Source organism: Triticum aestivum, chromosome 1B, assembly GCF_018294505.1.
Source record: "Triticum aestivum cultivar Chinese Spring chromosome 1B, IWGSC CS RefSeq v2.1, whole genome shotgun sequence".
In the NCBI taxonomy this organism is placed as follows: Eukaryota; Viridiplantae; Streptophyta; class Magnoliopsida; order Poales; family Poaceae; genus Triticum; species Triticum aestivum.
The window spans coordinates 580,284,312-580,288,571 of record NC_057795.1 but is presented as its reverse complement, the minus strand read 5'-3'; positions in this window follow the sequence as shown (position 1 = coordinate 580,288,571).

Sequence of the window (4,260 nt, the reverse complement as noted above, 5' to 3'; positions counted from 1 at the left end):
GAGGAGGGGAACGGCGACGTAGGCGGCGATGCAGGGCTTCCGGAGACCCGTGGAGTGGTGGGGAGGAAGAGGGGGTCGAGGCGGAGCTCCTGAGCTAGTCGGGGGGGCGAGGGGTGGCCGGAGACGGCTGCTATGGCGAACGGCGGCGACGGTGGTGTTCGGCTGTGTGAGAGAGAGAGGGGGCAGCACGGGAGAGAGGGGGGATAAGGCCAGGGGATCGGGGCGGCACCGAGAAGAAGCGCCGCGGCGTCGCGCTGACGGGGGAGGCAGGCAGACGAGCTGGTGGTGTGGCGCTCCGGCCGTGCGCGCGCGCCGGCCACACGCCTGGCCGACTGGCGCCAGGAGGACGACGGCGGTGGTGGGCTGGGCTGGCTTGCTGGGCCGGCCAGCTGGCTGGGCCGCACAGGGAGGAGCCCAGGTAAGCTCCTCCTGTTATTTATTTTTCTGTTTTCTAATTTCTGACATTTGTTTTGATTTAAATAATATATTAAATCATTTATTTAACTTATGCCAATTTTTTGCAGGAGCTAGATATATTATTCCAGAGCTCCTTTCTAATTGGCATAATATTTGGAAATATATTAATATATATAATTAATATATTTCCAATGCAAATATTTATGCATTAATTCCAAATGCCCAAAATAAATACCTATGAGCTCTTAAAAATATTGGTTTGACTTTTATCTCTGTCCAATATTTTCAGAGAGCAACATGAGCATTTTCTTGGACCCTTTTGGAGAAATTTTTATTTGGGTCATTTTTCAAAAATGATTCTGAGGGTTTCACAAATCCCCATTTCAAATTAAATGGAATTTTAAACATGATGCACACACTCTGATGCATGACTAGCTAGGGTGTGACAACTCACCCCCACTCAAAAGAATCTCGTCCCGAGATTTGGGTTCCTCCGGGAAGAAGGCGGGATACTCAAGTCGAAGACGATCCTCCCTTTCCCAAGTTGCTTCATCCTCAGAATGGTGCGACCATTGAACTTTGAGGAACTTGATATTATGACGTCGGGTGGTACGTTCGGCCTGATCGAGGATACGCACGGGGTACTCTCGATATGTAAGATTATCTTGGAGATCAAGCGTTTCGTGGTCCACTTCACGGATAGGATCCGAGAAGCAACGCCTGAGTTGAGAAACGTGGAAGACATCGTGGACTCTGGAGAGGTGCGGAGGTAGTTCCAACTGGTAGGCAACTTCTACTCGTTTGGCGAGAATGCGAAAAGGTCCAATGTAACGAGGAGCCAATTTGCCTTTGATACCGAAACGATGGGTTCCCTTCAGAGGGGTGACCCGAAGATAAGCCTTCTCGTCAACCTCGAAAGTCATAGCCTTATGTTTTTGGTCATATTGACTCTTTTGACGAGATTGGGCTGTTTTCAACTTTTCACGAACGATACGAACTTGTTCTTCTGCTTCCTGAATCATATCCGGGCCAAAGAATTGTCTTTCCCCGGTCTCTGACCAGTTAAGCGGTGTTCGACACCGTCGTCCATAGAGAACTTCAAAAGGGGCTTTACCCAAGCTAGATTGATAGCTGTTGTTGTAAGCGAATTCGGCAAATGGAAGGCACTTCTCCCAGTCCATCCCGAATGAGATAACAGAGGCTCGAAGCATGTCTTCTAGAATTTGGTTGACGCGTTCCACTTGACCACTTGACTGAGGGTGGAAAGCGGTGCTAAAGGAGAGACGAGTCCCCATAGCATTTTGGAAACTTTCCCAAAATCGAGAGGTGAAAAGACTTCCTCGATCCGAGTTAATTTCCAGAGGAACACCATGGAGGGACACTATTCGGGAGATGTATAAGTCTGCCAGCTGACTAGCGGTTATACTCTCACGAACAGGTAGGAAATGGGCTACTTTGGAGAGACGATCGACAACGACGAAGATAGCATTATTCCCTCTCTTGGTCCTGGGAAAACCGGTAATGAAATCCATACTAATTTTATCCCATTTCCATTCAGGAATAGCTAAGGGTTGAAGGGTGCCAGCAGGCCGTTGGTGCTCTGCTTTTACACGACGACAGACGTCGCAATTAGCAATATACTGAGCAATTTCTCTCTTCATCCTAGTCCACCAGAACCTCTGGCGTAGGTCCTGATACATCTTAGTACTACCGGGATGAATAGTGAGAGGAGATTCATGAGCCTCCTTAAGGATCAACTGCCGTAGATGCTGGTTCTTGGGAACCACTAGACGGTCCTCAAAGTACACAACACCATGATCATTTGTGGAGAAACAACTAGCACCTCCGCTAGCAATGTTCTCTTTGATTTTAGATATTCCCTTATCTCGCTTTTGGGCCGCGATGATTTGATCCGTAAGAGTAGGTTTTGCTACCAAGGTGGAAAGAAAACCTTGAGGTACAATGTGAAGGTTAAGCTTCCGAAATTCCTCATGGAGAAGCGGTTGACTTTGTTGTAATATCAGGTTGTTACAATAAGATTTACGACTTAGCGCATCAGCCATGACGTTGGCTTTCCCTGGGGTGTAGGTTATTCCTAAGTCGAAGTCTGTGATCAATTCAACCCAACGTCTTTGCCTGAGATTCTGATCCGGTTGGGTGAAAATGTACTTCAGACTTTGGTGATCAGTGAATATTTCGCAATGGTTACCGAGGAGGTAATGTCGCCAGGTCTTAAGTGCATAGACTACGGCTGCAAGCTCTAGATCATGAGTAGGATAATTCTCCTCATGTGGGTGCAATTGCCGTGAAGCGTAGGCAATTACGTGTCGATCTTGCATGAGAATGCAACCTAGTCCTTGTCGCGAGGCGTCGCAGTAGATAACAAAGTCCTTGGAGAAGTCTGGCGGTACCAGTACGGGAGCAGAGGTCAGGCGTCTTTTCAGTTCCTGAAAGCTGTGCTCACATTGTGGAGTCCATTCGAACTTCTTGTCTTTCTTGAGGAGTTCGGTTAGGGGTTTAGCAACCTTGGAGAAGTTCTCGACAAAGCGACGACAATAGCTCGCTAAGCCCAGAAAACTCCGAACTTGCTTGACCGTTTCAGGTGGAGTCCAATTAAGGACGGCTTGAACTCGCTCAGGGTTAACAGCAATACCTTTACCAGATATTACATGACCCAGATAGGTCACTTCTGACAACCAGAATTCACATTTAGAAAATTTGGCATAAAGGCGATGCTCTCGAAGTTTCTTCAACACTAGCCTTAGATGTTCGGCATGTTCTTCCTCGTTCTTGGAGTAGATGAGTATATCATCAAGATAAACTACGACGAATTTATCCAAATACTCCATGAAGATTGAGTTCATTAACCGAGAAAAGGTGGCTGGAGCGTTGGTTAAACCGAAGGACATGACGGTGTACTCGTATTGGCCATAACGAGTAACAAAGGCCGTTTTAGGAATGTCCCCGTTTCTGATTTTGATTTGATGGTAGCCCAACCTCAAATCCATCTTGGAGAAGACTGAGGATCCAGCGAGCTGATCATACAGGTCGTTGATCCTGGGAAGCGGATATTTGTTCTTGATTGTGACCAAATTGACAGGTCGGTAATCTACAACCATCCGGTCCGTACCATCCTTCTTCTTGACGAATAGGACGGGACAAGCCCACGGAGATGAACTAGGGCGGATGAAACCCTTTTTCAAGGACTCATCGAGTTGTTTCTTAAGCTCGGCTAGTTCTAGGGGTGCCATCTTATAAGGTCTTCTAGCAATCGGAACGGTTCCGGGGATGAGGTCTATTACGAACTCAACATCCCTGTCAGGTGGAACACCTGGATATTCCTCTGGGAAGACATCCGGGAAGTCACGGACTACCGGAATGTCCTCAAGGTCTGGCAAAGGGCTGGCGTTAACAGAATATAACTGTCGCTTGGCTATTCGGGTCAAGACACTGACTATCTTCCCCGAAGGGTGAGTGAGTTGAACAGTCCTAGAGAAGCAATCAATTTGGGCATGATGAGCTGACATCCAGTCCATACCCAGAATGATATTAATATCTGAAGATTTAAGGGCTATCAAAGATGCAAGGAAAACAAGTCTGTCGACTTGGATTTCATTTCCATGGCTTACTCTAGAAGTTTGCCATTTGGATCCCGGAGTTTGAATTACCATAGGGGTTGGCATATCACCGAATGCGACGTTATGCAAACGAGCATAATTCTCGGATATAAAAGAATGAGAGGCTCCTGTATCGAAAAGAACAGATGCCGGGTGGCAATTAACAAGAAGCGTACCGAGAACGACGTTGGGATCCTCTTGAGCTTCTTCGGCAGAGATACAGTTG